Raw genomic sequence first — 16,663 nt, forward strand, 5'->3', positions numbered from 1 at the left:
ACCAAAGTACTTACTGCGAAACTGCAGATTCGTGTTCCAATTATTGTTCCAATTTGCTTTCAAAATATGGCATTCAATTGAAATTAAGTTGTTCCTCAATCATAAATTGACATTTGTAGACGGGCAGAGAGAAGTGAACCAATTGCTTAACCCCACTTTTTGCTTCTTGTACGCAGTGTAATAAATCATGATTGTTATTTAGCCCACAAAAAGAATTATTAAACATTTTTTATTTTATTATTTAACACTGCAAGTTCACACCAATTACTGTATGTCGTCACTTCCTCTGACAAATGCATGCCACATGGCTAGCCCCAGTAGGGATATCTCTTTGGCTGCATGCAGACTAGTTCTGAATAATGTTGTACAAACTTACCCTATCTTGATTATACAGTGCCGAGTTAGCACTATTTTTGTACATCTAAAATATGCACAAACCCATGCGTTCCTGCCTGAAGATGCATCATTAAATGCACTGTCTAAATACGTTGCAACATGAAAACGGATTCATGTTTAACTTTTCTTAAGGTCTCTCATGTGGCTGCTCATGTCAAGATAATAAATATTTCATAGTTGAGAGCAGTGGTGCATCTTGGTCAGTTATAACAATAACTTTATTGTTGAATCGCAATGGAATTCAAGATTTTTCAGGCATAAACGTTAACATAATCTGAAAAATCTTAAACAAACAAGTATAATTTAATTTGGCAAACCAAAGACACAACTCCTCGTCTCGTTTGCATTATAATTCCAATGAAATTGGCTTGATCATACACTGAACCTCAGTTTCAACAAAATGTTCGCGAGAGAATCATTAAGAAAAAAACGTTAAGTTTTAGAGTTGAAAATTATGACAGAAAATGGAAGTGAAGGTTTAGAGAATGACAAACTCTTTATTGAAGTGCACACACTGGGGAAGTTTGTTTCTATTAATACTAGATCCCGGTACGGAATTAACACCATTGCTGGCAGGTTATTAAGGCTTGGAGATTCCTTATTACCTGGAGATCGTTGATACCAAACAACTTGTCTTTATTTAACACATGACATTCACAAAATAATTCCTTCAATGTTCAGCATGTATGTGGTTGACCAGTCATAAATGTTGGTGATAAAAAATATCTACAGGGTTGTCATAAATTATCTCACTTCCCATGCAAGCTCGCAACGCGATGGAACTAGCTTTTCAAAAAGGTCAACTGTCATTTAGCGTCAATTTGGATGGAGCCAATTCGTGTAGGCTCATCTGCTTCAGTTTGCATCCGTATCACTGCAAGCATTGTGGAAGTGGATGATCAGACGTGCGGGTGAGCTTGGCAATCCATCCATTGGGATCATACTCTGTGCAGAGCATTGGTGCTGCCTAAGCAGTCTCTTTGGCTATCGGGCACAATCCTGGACAGTCATCTGACAATCGCCACTCTGACACAGTATACCAGCAAGCTGGCACTCATTTTGCCAAGCTCAGAAGGATGACAGGAAGTCAGACCCACCTGGTATTAATTCAACAATGAGTGGGATTTGAACTCAGGATCCTACAATCGCAAGCCCAAGCCCAAGCCCACCACTCGAACCATTAAGCCAACACCAGGAATCTTGGCAATGCTGTAATAAAAGTATTTGCAATGGCTCTGAGTTGATATCACAGTAGCAAGACGACGATATTTGCAATCGATCAACCAAATTGATAATGATTGACTAATATGGTAATTGTTAAGAACTTGCCATTCGGAAAATAATGTGTCATCATTATCATCCTCTTGGATTCTCCAACATAGGCTGACAGGATGGCCGAGAGGTACGCACACTTGCCTATAAGCCATCTAGCCTGGGTTTGAATCCCGACCCAAATAAAAACTGCCATCTTGGTGTTTCACAGGTAGGGTGATTCATCAATGTTTGTGTCATCCCTCGGATGGACGTTAAACTGGGTGTCTAGTTTGATGGCATTAGTTGGTGGACGTTGAAGATCACACATCCTTCATGAAGAGTCGGCATACCATCAGTGGCACCGGGAACAAATTACAAATTCCTGCCCTGACTACTGCTGGGAGAGGGATGACAAACCACCCAGCATGACCCTTAGCCAAGAAACTGCTTTGGCGGAACCAATGCTCTGTAACGCAGAATAGTATGCTCCATCAGTCAGTATTCTCTAACAGAATGTTAATAAACTTCATTCCAAGCAGGAGAAAGTCTCTTACATTCATGTCCTATGACTCTTGTTGGATGTTGTGTTGTGTGTTTCCCATTTAGAATGATGTGAAGATAATAATTTGAGCTCATATTCTGATAAATCATGACATATTTCATGTTCTGTCTTCTTGCAGTGACACCTCAGACAAACGGAACTGCCGAACAAGTTATTGAAGACATCTGGCAGTAAGAACAAGATAAGCAACGACAAATTTTACTTTTACAGGAAGTGATATAAAGCATAAGCTACAAAGACTTATCTTCGAACAGAACAGAGAAAATAGGCACAGCAGTTGATGTGTCTCGGCACAGGTTATCTTTTTTTATTGTACATGACTCTTTCATCATGATTCATGACGATTCCATGATTTTTCTTCATTGAAGGATCATTGGAGTTTTTGAATGGCTAGGTATGGGAATAGTTGCTTTTCCCACTACACACAGGGAAGCATTTGTTTGTGAGTCTGTCTCTTTCCCCACCATGATGCCCCAGAGAAATTTGCCAGTTAGGCAACAGTTTGAAGACAATGAGCAGCATGTAGGAGCAGGATGCAAAAATGCTTTTGATGATTATGTCGGAAATCAACAGGCAGGAGTTCCTTTCATCCGCCATCAACATGAAGGCTCATCAAATGGTTTCTCAGCCCGCAGCTGCCATCATTACGAGTGAGAAATAAAGCGAAGAGAGTTGGTGTATAAATCTTTCTGATGGTTCCTCCCTGCTTACCTCAATCAGTAAGATCAATGGCATTTGACTTGTCTCTTCGGTGCTGCAGCCTGAAAGTTTCCTGTGCAAAAAAAATTCCATTCATCCAACTTGTCATCATACTCATATGTCCTTCTCTCAGCAAACAGCATCGAGGTGACTGAGTAGGTAAGCATGTTCGACTGATGCACTTGCCAATATGAACAGTTTGAGCAGATATCTCTCGATTATTTATATCACAGCTAACTTGGTCAATTAAATACATGGTAGTGATAATGTTTGTTTTTTTCACTGACTTATTTACTTTCATTAACCTATTGTATGAACAAATGGCTGGCAGTACAAGGTTTATAGGCTATACTCCGCCACTTGGACCACAAGGATGCAGCGACTCACTCGTGCTATTTATTTTTTTTAACAGACATCAATAATGCACTCGTTTTACATTTTGTTTCTTGGAAGCTTCGTGGTATGAAAGCAGAACCCCAACCCATTGCCCGACTCCTTGGAAGTCGTCCCATCGAGCGTATTCCTTGAGCACATGCGAAATGACAACTATTCATTCGAAATTCATTGACTTTTCAAATTTAATTCATGGCAATAAAGTGCTCTACAGGTTTGGCCACTTTTTGTCATTTTGAGTAGCATGGACATGGACTGTAATTTTGCTTTAAATACAGTTGAGGCTCGAGGAAGAGATGGAACAGGGATCCTCAAATATATTTGATCGTGGGCCAGAACCAAAATTCCTTCGCACCTTGCGGAGCCACACAACCAAAGACATTTTAAGCAAGTTAAAGCTACATTCTGTGGACATCACCTCTTTAAAATGTTCTTGCATAAAAGTTTATCTATTTACTCCCTATTCCCTCCAACATTTTTCTCTCAGGGAGTACATAGACACGATCTCCCGCACTAAAAAGTCTCACCTTGGTGTGTCTGTCAGGCCAGGACTTCTGCTTCGCTTGTGCTCTGTGAACCTTTACAAACTCATCTGGCTGCAATAGGTCAAGATGGGTCTTCAGCTTCCTTTCCATCAAAAGCTCTGATGGTGGTCACCCAGTGGTTGAGTGGCGGTGTTATACGGTATTTGAAAAGGAATCGGGCCACTTTCGACTCGATGCTACCCTGGTTGAGCTTCTTCATACCTCCCTTAAATGTTTGCACTGAATGTTCAGCCAACCCATTGGACCCTGGACGTTACGGAGTTGAGGCGAGGTGGGTGATTCCATTGACATACACAAACTTTTGAAATTCTGTACTTGTGAACGATGGCCCATTATCCAACACCCAAGTTGTGGGTAACCCATGTGTAGCAAATGCGGTTCTTAATTTTCCGATGGTGGCTTCGGATGCGGTTGTTCTCATGGGATGCACGTCCATACACTTTGAATAGGCATCGTGATGACCAGAACGATTTTGCCCCAAAATGGCCCAGCATAATCAATGAGTATGCGCTCTCAAGCTTTCTGGGGCCATTCCCAAGGATGCATCGGTGATGATGCAGGCAACTTTGCATTTGCCTGACATGAGTTGGAGTTGTGAACTGCACTCTCCATGTCTAAATCTAAATCGACCAAACATCGCTCCTTGCAAACGCCTTCATTCACACCATTCCTGGGTGTGCTTCGTGAAGCATTTCCAGCACTCTCATTCTTCCTGGTGGGGGAACTATGACCCTACTACCCCAGAAGATCACACCATCTTGGACACTCAGTTCAGATTTGTGCAGTGAATACGCATGGAGCCTTGTATCTGGTGAACCAGGCCAATCATTGGTTATGCAACGGTGCACGCGTGACAGAACTGGGTCATGATCCGTCCACTGCCGAATCTCTTCAGCCGTTACTGGTGAAGAATCCAGGAATTCCATGAGGAGTACCGTGTCTTCAGGAATGGGCACAAATTTGGGGCTTTTCACGTAAAGGCAAATGACACATGGCATCAGCATTCCCCATACCCTTGCCTTACTTGTGTGAGAAAGAGTAATCATAGGCCGTCACAATTAGTGCCCAGCATCGTATCCTCGGAAAAGGTAACACAGGAACTCCTTTGGTAGCACTGAATAAGGACTGCAGTGGCTTGTGGTCGTTGGTGATTTCAAAATGCCGACCAAATCGGTATGAATGAAATTTCTTCACCTCGAACACCGCCAAGTCCTCTTTCTCGAGCTGTGAGCACTTTCTCTCTGCAGATACGAGGCAGCGTCAAACAAATGTGATCGGTTTTTGATTTCCATCCGGCATACGATGAGACAAAACTGCCCCAACGCCGTATGGTGAGGCGTCACATGCAAGTAGTAGATCTTTTTTGCATCATAATGCACCAGAACTTTGGAAGAACTTAACAGTTGTTTTGAAGCCTTGAAAGATTCATCTTGCTTTGGTCCCCAATTCCAAATGGCTGCTTTAGTTAGCCTCGCATTGAGTGGTGCAAGTACTGTTGACGGGCCAGGTAGAAAACGCCCATACTAGTTCAAGAGCCCCAGGTAAGATTTCAGTTCTGACACATTCCTGGCAACTAGAGCTTCCACCACCACTCGAACCTTGCTAACTACAGGGTGTAGCCCCTCTCCATCAATCCTGTCTCCCAGATACTCCACCTCCTTGGCTTGGAAAACACATTTTTCCTTGCAAACAGTCCTGCATCTGAATTCCTGCATCTGAAAGTCTACGGAGCACTGTGTCCAGATTTTTCACATGGTCGGCCTCAGTCTCCCCCGAAATTAAGACATCATCAATATAGACACTGGCATGGGGAATACCCTGCAGAAGGGTGTCCAAACTTCGCTGGAAAATGGAGGGTGATGAGGAAATCCCCAGTGGGGGCAGGTTTATTTGAAAAGACCATGTTGAGTATTTATGGTTGTGCAATCATTTGAATCCTCATCAAAAGGTACAGTAATTGCAAGTTAACACTGCTGAGATCAAGCTTCTTGAAAGTCTGTCCTCCATTTAAGGTGGCATACAAGTCCTCAATCTGAGGAATTGGATAGCTGTCGAGTATTGCCGTTTGATTTATAGTGAGCTTATAATCGCCACATATGCGAACTTGGCCATCACTTTTTAAGACAGGCACTATTGGTGCCGTCCAGTCTGAGAACTCTACAGGTTCTATAATTCCCTCCTTCTGGAGGCACCCAAGCTCGAGGTCGACCTTTCCCTTCATGGTGTAGGGCACTGACCATGGTTTGAAAAACTTCAGCTCAGCCAATGGGTCCACGTGGATTTTAGGAGTCATGTTCTTCACTCTGCCAAGTCCACTCCGAAAAACTTCCGGGTATTATTCCACTACAGGTTTGTGTGATGCTGATGCTCCAATGTGACAAATCTCAGCTCATTTCAGCTTGAACACCTTCAGCCAGTCACGCCCTACAAGGCTTGGGCTGACACCGTCCACAATCATGAGAGGTACGGTAAATTTCTGGCCATCATATTGTCCATCAACAGCAATCGTTCCAACCACTTTGATCTGCTGACCTGTGTGAGTGTGTAAAACGGCACCGGATTTGTGCACTGCCGGCGATTCAGCCAAGATCTCTTTGGACAACTTTACACTCATCACTGAACTGGAGGCTCATATCATGCCACAGCAATGTGAAAATCATGGACAATAATTCAGCAGACATATGTGAATCAACACAAAATGGTGCTCAGTTTCTCAGGAAAAGTAGAATAACACAACTAGATAGGTCAGGGGTGAGTGTACTCCCCTTTTTCTTTTCTTCTTTTGGTATACATCGTCAAGGCTCAAGGAGGAGCTCGTATTAGTACACTGAGTGGATCAGGATGTGACAGGACAAAAAGATCAATAGAGAGAGTGCATGGGGAGGGGGGTGGGACACCAACAGCAGAGTTGAAGGCGAAGACAGGAGACTTGGACAAGCAATGGATGTGGGGAGGAATGGGAGGGGCAGGAGGAGACAAGATGGATACAGAGGGGAACTCTAAGGAGGGAAAAATGGAAATTTGGAAGGACGAGGTATTGCGGTAGGGTTAATGAGGATAGAAAAGATCATGGTTTTGGATTGTTGACTCTCTGAGATGGTGGTGAACTACTGTCTTGAAGGCCTAGCGGGAAGAATGAAATTTGAAGAGAGTGCAAGTTGATTCGACAGGCAGGAATAAAGAGGAACAAATGAGTGGAGGTGAGCAGTGATCCTGGATTTAGGTCATTTCACAAGAAGGGGGTTCATAGTGGACCATGTGTACCCGGCAAAAACCTGGGGGGGGGGGAGGGGTGAGCATGGGAAGAGCAAAGGGTGCAAGACCAGAAAGTAGAAAGTATAAGACAGAGACACCACCAACCTGTCTGCGATGGTGAAGTAATAGGCCCATAGACTTGGTTCGATCAAGGGAGATTCCAATAATCTTGAAGGTCTTGGTTTCCACGTTCCTTATGTCACAAGATGACTTTGACTGCCACATGTGTCAGTCCATATGATCAGGGCTTTTCCTGATTCTGGGTAAGCACATGGCAAGCATGTGGAATTGAGTCAATGTCGCTGTTTGTCGGTGCAATGGCAGCATCAATATCAGGCATGAGTGGATCAGACAGCCGTCAGAGGCGCATCATTCCCAGATGCAGGTGCAACCTTTTCCATAAACCTGTTGCTGTTCAGGCTCCGACATAACAACAGGCAGTATGAGAGGTTAGACAAGGCTGCAGTGACAGTAGACATCATGGTCGTGATGTTGACGGACAAATGAGCCATCATGTAAGCATATTTCATAAGACAATGGGCCTGGTTTGTTGATGTCGTCACCGGGCAACAGACCAGCACCTCACCGATGCCAAAGTTGTGGGAGAATAATGGATTGCTTACTCCTGTTGTACCATGAGCTGTAATACGATACATGAAGAGCATGCATTGTGTAGTCTGGACTTGAGGACTCCGACCGAACATGTGGTGGGCTGATAAACTTGTGTTTCATATCATTTTGATGTGGGAATAGCCTGGTATTGGCTCAGTGGTTAGGGTGGTGGCTTGGGATCCTAGGGTCCTGAATTCAAGCCCCGTTAGCCACTGAATTAATATACACCAGGAGGTTGACTCAGCCTGTCATCCTTCCGAGGTCGGCAAAATGAGTACCAGTGTACTGGTAAGGGGGACACTGCATCATTGGCATAGCTGCGTCCCCAACCAATGATGCAACCAGCAGCCACAGGCTGCACTCGATAGAGAGATGTGGGAATTCTACGATTTCTAACCTTGAGAAGCATGCACCATTGTCACTCATGATAACTTTGACCAAACCATGTGTCGCAAAACGGCTCAGTTTCTCGATGGTTCCAACTGACGATGTGTTGCATAAGTATAAGCATCAATCCACTTTGAGTGGGTATCGGCAATAATTATTAGCATCTGACCTTTGATTGGTCCAGTATAGTCCAGCTGAACTTGATGCCACAGTTCAGTGGACTATTCCCAGCTTTATAGTGGAGCTTTTGCTGGTGCTCTGGAAGTGATAGAACTGTCAAATGCAGTGTTCGGTATTGTTGTCAAGATTTGACTGTCATACATAGATCCTAGCCAGCAACTTCATCTTGACCATTCCAGGGTGATATCCATGGGTTCCTCCTTTACCATGGGACAAAGATGTTGCAGAATCGCAACACGGCAACTCCACAATATGCACCGACTGTACACAATAAGTCCACTTCTACATACCATGTAGTGGACGGAGGCTGGGTCATCAGGTAGTGAGTGGCATCAGAGCTGTACGGTTTGGAGAACTCTGGAAATGACTTGATCACGTTTGGTGTAGGTGCATATCTGGTTGGTGTAGACAAGATAGTCCTCCAGATGATCCATCAGGGTGATCACACTGCCAGGCAGTGGTGGTTTGGCAACTAAATCAGGCAATTGTAGACAACTCATGGCATCTGCATTGGCAACGGCACAACCAGATTTATACTGAATGCTGCAGTCGGAAGCAGCGAGCAGCAATGGCCATGGCATGATCCTGGGTGGTAGTTTAAGATATTGCCTTGTTGGACCAAACAAGCTAATCAATGGTTTGTCAAAAGTATAGACCAGGAAGAATCATCTGAAAAGGTGTTGGTAGAACCTTTTGACTCCAAAAATGATTCATAAACTCTCCATGTCGAACTGACTATCATTCTTTTCTGCAGGAGATAATGTCCTGAAGGCAAAAGCGACTTTTTTTGTTTTTTTTTGAACCATCGGGCATAACATGAGACAGCACTGTGCCCACACCAGACTGACTAGCATCTCACGTCAGTACAATGTCCTTGTGAGGATCATCGTGAAGGAGGACGTTTGATGCTTGGAGCAGGTCCTTTGACTTCTGGAAGGCAAATTGTTGTGTAGTACCCCAGTTCTATGAGACTCCTTTCTTCAGCAAGTGATATAGAGGACACAAAACATTGGATACTTTTGGAATCTAGTGGCTGTAATGCCAATATAAGCCTTCAGTTTCGTCATGTCTCTTGGAGCTGGTGCAACCTGTATACTTGGATTCCACATTTATATCCTCCATGTTTTGTTCATTATGCCATTGTCTACCAATGTCCTTGTAATTCATGTGGAAGTGCATTGGCATATCCATTTCACCTTTTCCTGCAGGTGATATACGAGTAGCTCTAACCTTTTCCATAAGAATGAGAGACTGAAGAGTAAAATAACTCTTAGTTCTCAAATTGATGTTACGACTCGTCAAAAGTACATCTTATTGTTTTATCCATTAAAGATTATTTTTTTTATTTTAAACATCAGAATTATAAAATACAACTTAATTCCAATCCCATCTCTTTGTCCTTTTGGTGACATCATTGATCTTCCTTAAACATATGAATTGTGGAAAGATTTTCCTTTGAGGTACGTATTCTAATATCTCCAACAGAAACCTTTTGCAATTGAACAGTCCTTCGTAATTTGGACTGCAACTCCATTTATGCCTGTGGATGATGTCCAGTGGGGTTTCAAACTGCTTTGAGCTAAAGATTGATCCTGACAAACAGCCGATTAACATTTGTGACCTCTGCTCCTCTGTCGGAATGCATTGCCTATCTTCTTGTAGTGTCTGGTGAGTCAGATCATTTGAGACGAGATGAAGTGTACTCATGGGACAGTTTGGTGGGTTATTGAAACCCCCTGTTGTTGAACATATTCATCACATTGTTCATCATATTTGTCAGTTCTTTTCTCAACCTCATCACCGATCTGGCAGTCAAAGCCAGATCCTGTTTTATGTTCTCACTGGGTCTCTTCTTAAAATAAAACTGCTTTCAATGGGGGAAAACCTTTTTTTTTAAAGAGCCTCTAAAGTTCAGGATGAAGATGCGACACAAATCATGCACACAAACAGACATATACATGAGCCAACACCAAACTGACACACACAAACACAGTGGCTGAGATTGGAGGAAGAGACATCACTTCCCAGAGCACTCGGTACCAGAGACATAATCTTTATGACATCGCCTTTCTATCCTCACTCAGAGGGGGAAATCGAGGAGGAATTTACTCCTCCCTATGGATTCCAATCTATGGGGTATTTCTGTGCTCTGTTTAATTGCTGAGCATCAAGCAAGGAAGCAGCACGTACCATTTTTAAAGTCTTTGGTACGACTCGGACAGTTTTCGAACAACTGACCTCCCAGACTCAGAGCGGATGTTCCAACCATTATGGCACCGAGTCTGGTGTAATTGAATGACATTCGTTCATTGAATAACAGAGTATGCTTCTCTGCTTTGAGTCAGTGCTTCCAAGACTCAACTAGCATTTCTGAGTGCTGTGAAGAACATTATATTACTCGAAGTCACTGTGATCTACCAATGGGAGGCTGTATCTGAAAAGCCTGTTGCTTTTTTATTTCAATGACTAGCAGGGGTGGTCCGGTGTTTCCTGGCAACGCCGGGTCCCTCATCCCACCCCACTGCCCTCCCTTTGGATTCTCACCCCACCCCTCTCCCTCCCTCCTCCCATTCCCCCTCTCTCCAGACTGGGTTGTTTCTTATTGCCTTCCCTGCTATGTTGGTCTGTAGCATTTGTCTATGTGTCTGTCTGCTGTTTGTCACACGATTTTTGGCTACAACTTTCAGGCAATCGTTCTGAAAATTTTGTGCATGTAGGTGACCAGCCAAAGACCACAACACATACTTTTGGTGAAGATCCGAATGCAGATCCGGATACTACAATTCTTTCAGTGATTCTTCACCATTGAGAGATAAGGCCAAAAATGAGAGATAGCACAATATCTCAAAAGGTTATGGATGGATTGTGCAGAAACTTGGTGCACAGGTTGGGTGCGTGACAAGGAAGAATTGATTCACTTTTGGTGAGGATCCAAATCCAAATCCAGATACAGCAGTTATTTAATTCTAAGCGATTCCTCACTATTGAGAGATGGGGCCAAAAACGATATATAGCACGATATCTCAAAAAGTTGTGGACGGATTCGGACGAAACTTGGTAGACGTGGGTGTGTGACGATGACAAATTGATTCAATTTTGGTGAAGATCCGAAAATTTTTCAAATGATTCCTCACCATTGAGAGACAAGATAATAAACGACATATACTGTCACAATATCTCAAAAAGTTGTGGATGGATTCGGACGAAACTTGGTGGCCACGTTGGGTGTGTGAGGAAGAATTAATTCAATTTTGGTGAGAATCTGAATCCAGATATGGATGCAAGAAATTTTTAATTTTTAATTTTCAAAGTGATTCTTCACCATTGAGAGGTGTGGGCCAAAAACGATATATAGCATGATATTTCAAAAAGTAATTGGACCGGATATGTTCTACTGGATCAGGCATTGCGTGGAGGAGGTATGTGCTCCACTGAGTGCCCTTCCAGTTTATGACTGTTCTGATCAATAATTATGATCATGTTCACTTTACAAGTTGTACAATTGCCTTGTATGGGGTACTCTGCACCTGCCTATACTGTATACGTTTTGTATTTACATGTTGAGCACTCTGGCGTTTAACCTGCTATGAAAATTGCACTTTAGGCACAGTTGCCCAAATTGGTCTCCATTATCATTACTGAATTTGTTAAATGATCGACACGCGCTTTAATAAAACAGCACACAACGCCCAGGGTATTTAAGTCTATTCATCCATGAACTAGTGTAGCATTTCCAGGAATAAAAGGAGAAATAGCTGTGAATGGGCCTTGATACATCGTTCCAATAACATCACACCATGCCCTCTGGTTCCCATTATAATTTCTATCAACTAGTTCTGAAAGCAGATCAGAAGGCACGCATACCAACTAGCCCGAGTAAATCCATGGCACAACATTCAACATCCTAAGACAGACTGTTTTGTTTATAATGCAAGTCCAAGCCCACTGTTACTGCAGTATTTTTGTACTTTGACCGATAGTGTGGACTGAAGACCATTCTAATGATACAGTCTGGTGTACATTGATTGAATTTCATTAACTCCATTTGTTATTCTCCCACCCTCCTCCCAACACCACTCCAATTTTTTCCCCAACTTCGAGCTGCTCCTCAGAATTTACATTCAGGATTCTGGCTTCTCATTTATGAAAAACAATTATTTCATGCATAATCGTTTATTAATGTTCAAAAAATTATTTTTTAGCCATTTTCCATTGTCCCTACATCACCAAGGGCACTTGCACGACCCCATTCAAAGCAGAACTGAGGTTTATGCTGATATTGCATAATCGTGTGTGTGTGTGTGTGTGTGTGTGTGTGTGTGTGTGTGTGTGTGTGTGTGTGTGTGTGTGTGTGTGTGTGTGTGTGTGTGTGTGTGTGTGTGTGTGTGTGTGTGTGTGTGTGTGTGTGTGTGTGTGTGTGTGTGTGCGCGCGCGCGAGAGACAACCTTTCCCACTGATTGGTTGGACAGCTGCCCTGATTCCACCGACCGACCGTAACAAACCATGAGCTGTTGGACATCCACTTCCTGTTTCGGTTGAACTTTCCATGAATTTAGTTAATGTCATGAAGAGCTAAATGTTCCACTGTTTCAATGAGGTAACGGATAAATATGTAATGACAATGTAACAATTTGACCTTTCGCTTTGTTGAAGAACGGTAACAAAGGGGAAGGAGGGTGTTATGTGTGTTTGAGGACTTTGGGAGGACGATTCAGATCCGAGAATTTTTTCAGTGATTCTTCACCATTGAGAGACCATGCTAAAACGATATAATCGCACAATATATCAAAAACGTTGTGGACAAGTTATGACCGAACGAGCTGGAGGGGTTGGTTAAGTGACAAGAACAAGCCGATTAGATTTTTGGTTCGGGTTCGGGTCCGGATCCCGATTCGGCAGATCAGTGGGATACAAATGAAAACGTAGTGTCCAGCACGGCGGAGGTATGTGCTCTTCCGAGTGCCATTCTAATTATTTATGCTTTTTCCACGGGGTAAAGTTTCCACGATGTAACAAAGCCGGTATCACAATTGTCTTGTAAATTATTTAAGTTTCAGCGGTACTTTTCTATCACGCAACACTCCAGTGTACTTTCTCCAATTATTCCAACCAGAACTAATTTGTTGCTTAATTTCTATCTTCTGTCACCACCGACCCTAGATACTTGAAGCTACTCACTTTCTCCAGGTCTTTACATGTACCCATAATCTTTACACTTCCAGCCTGATCCTCTTCCCGACACTCAAACTGACAATCAATCCATACCTTGAGTCTTTGGTCTACTGATCCTCGCACTCCTATTTTCCAGCACTTTTCTCCATTTCTCAAGATACTCAGTCATATTATCATCATCCCCACCACATAGCCCAAATGTCATTTGCAAACACCATTTACCATGGTATTTCCTGTCCCACTTGGAAGAGTTAGAGGGGTCAGTTCCTCCCGAGGCACCCGGTCATAAGCCTTCTACATATCAATGAATACAAACTTTAGATTGCTTTGACTTTCCCGATATTTCACCATTACTTGTCTCAAAACCAAAATAAGCATTCATGGCGCTTCTTCCGGGTATGAAGGAGAATTGATCTTCATGGATTTCTACAACTCTTCTCAGTCTCTGATTTATAACTCTCTCCCCTATCTTAAAGGTATGTGGTAGGAGTTTAATTCGTCAGTAGTTTTTGCATTCTTGGATGTCCCCCTTTCCTTTTCAATATTTCTGCAGGATACTTTGCCTCCACATTCCCTTGGAATTTCCTATCTTATGATAACACAGTTGAATAGTTTATTCAAGACGTGAACCTCATATTCATCGAGGCAGGTCCATACTTCCAGTGGTATCTCATCAGGTCCCACTGCTTTGCCATTTTTCATTCCTCTCAATGCTGTTCTAATCTCTTTCAAATTGATGCTAGTTGTCATTCTGATTTACAACTACCTCGTCTGTCTCTTATTTTTCTTCTTCTTTTATTTTCTTCATCCATAAGCCAGTTCAAGTATATTGGCCCCACCTCATTTTGATTTCATCCTTTCACTAGAGTTACACCGTCTGCATCATAATTGTACAGACATTTCCCAGATATTTTGTTAATCTATCCCCAGCAGCTGCTATTCTGAAGATGTCTTTTTGTCCCTCGTTAGTATCAAGACATTCATATATTTCTTCCACGTTTAAGGATCTTTCTCTACCAATCGCTTTCCTTCCATTTATTTTTGTTTTTTGGTACTGTTCTTTATATTCTTCAAGCCCTAACTGTTTGACCATGGCTACTTTGGCGATGGCTTTTTTTGCACATGTGAACATTCCAGAATGCTCTGGAGAGGATTAATGCTAGTTGTCATTCTGATTTACAACTACCTCGTCCCCTTCGGTCACCACAGTATGTATTACTGATCAGATGCTGTTCAATGAAGCATGAGCAGGTAGAATATCCATACAACGTCATGATCCTTGGGAAATTGCACTACTTTTCTTGCTCTCTTATGATTGTTTATAACTTGTGACACACGACTCACTATTTTACAACTACAACTAAGATTTATGATGTGACTCCAAATTAGTGTATATTTCAGACCATAAAACTAATTTTTTGACTTATTATTTGAGAACACTGCGGCAATATACAAAAAAAAAACAACAACATTATTCTGCTCATTCCTTTTCCTTCCTCTTCTAACTGCTTAACTTTTTGTCCCCCTATTCGATCCCCTCATAAACACTTCCTTTCCTTTTCTTGATTTTATATTTGTGATTTCCCCATCCCAGCTCCCACACAGGGGAGCTTCAACACAGGGTTGTTTTAATGTAATAAATTTATTGCAAACACAGTACGTCCTCTGCATACAGGATACACACCAAGGAATGAAGCACAGGCCAACCGGAAGTCTCTTGCCCCCCCCTCCCCTTTCACTTATCCTCCCTCCACCATGGTGTTGCCTGAGGCCTATGCTACACCAACCAATTTTTTCCAACATGACGCAATGGATAGTCATAGGATAATCACAGGAAATCATGGATAGTTGCAGTGGTTATGGCACACCAAGCCACACCAACCGGCACCCTGGCCAAAGGACTGGCCATTGTGGGTTCCGCTACAGAAATCAAGGAGGTGAGCAATGATTGGTCCCCCTGCCACCTGTTGAAAGTACAGAAACAAGAGAAGAATGAAAAGGCATGGGAAAAATTTCGCTGGAAGAATTGTTTTGCAATTTTGGTGATTTTGCTAGTCAAGCGAAGGCGACAACATCAGGGTAATAAGGGGAAGCTGTGGATCTGGCAGTGACTTGCATAGAAATAGCCAGCATAGAAAACTTGACTTTAAGGTATGCAGAGCAGGTTTTTCCTGCCATTGCTGAATCAGCCCATTCCTCATGTTATTTAGCTCAGAAGCTCGCCATTTAGTTCGGAAAGAAGGCATGAAGCAGTGCTGCTCTCCGATTGGCTCAGCGGGAGTACACTCGTCCAGCAATGCCATGAGGGTTTCCGCACCAACGGACGAATACCAACTACGACCAACCAAGATGGAACATGTTTAATTGGTTTGACAAGGACTGATGTGACGTCACTGAATGCAATTTTACACGACCTGGTGTCCATGCCAACCGATTTTCTAATACAACACCATCCACATACTTCGGAAGAAATTGTTTGCTGTGGCCTTGGTCCGACAAGTGTAGACCTCCCCACATCAGACATCATACATACATTACACCCACCTCAGGGAGTGGAAGAGGTATTTATCGAACAAATTGATCCCTTCAATCACAGCTATCTAATGATATTGTTGTGGTTCTGTAAAACCACATGCCTTCAAGGCAATAGCACACAACATACAGCGATCCCAAGGCAATTATTTCAATAGTATGTGTATTAGTTATTCCTTTCCATATGTTGAGTGGGTAAAGGGGAAAGATGCATTGAGTGGGACTCCTTCAGTCAGACTTCTTATACCTCTTTAATCTTCAATCTTTGCGTTCTTCCACCCCCTTTCTCTCACACGAAACATGCAAGCAAGCCAGCACGTAAAACAGAAAGGACTACTACTAACCAAGCAAGTGCGCTGCGAGCCCCTCCTTTGCATTTGCGCACCAATTCTAAACTGCCTCAGACCTTCATTCCGCTCACCAAACTATACTACGCTCACCACAACCACTCCATATGACTATTAAAAATCCCTGCAACAACTCACGCTTACATTTTCCATTACAAACGCGACCATTACTCATAATCTCATTATAAGGAATGTCCACCTCTTCCCCACAACTCCACAATGTACTGCTACTTCACTACAATGCAACACCATGTTCCTGCTACTCTACAACAGCCTCAACTGCCACATACTCATGGAACACTTACCACAGCCTCGAAAGACACCAAGGA

The 16,663-nt window shown here is 42.8% G+C and overlaps 1 protein-coding gene across 1 annotated transcript in view; it reads left to right on the forward strand.

Annotated features, from left to right (window-relative positions):
* The window catches only part of LOC147022008 (uncharacterized), a 111,066-nt gene extending 95,839 nt beyond the window's left edge, over window positions 1-15,227 (forward strand). Inside the window, exons 6-7 of the transcript XR_015061039.1 lie at window positions 2,331-3,070; window positions 3,849-15,227. The gene's annotated coding sequence lies outside the window, so the exon portion shown is untranslated. The remainder of the gene's footprint in view (window positions 1-2,330; window positions 3,071-3,848) is intronic.
* Window positions 15,228-16,663: the final 1,436 nt, after the last annotated feature.

Source organism: Eptatretus burgeri, chromosome 8 (assembly GCF_056783735.1).
Source record: "Eptatretus burgeri isolate ZD-2024b chromosome 8, Ebu_testis_v1, whole genome shotgun sequence".
Taxonomy (NCBI): Eukaryota; Metazoa; Chordata; class Myxini; order Myxiniformes; family Myxinidae; genus Eptatretus; species Eptatretus burgeri.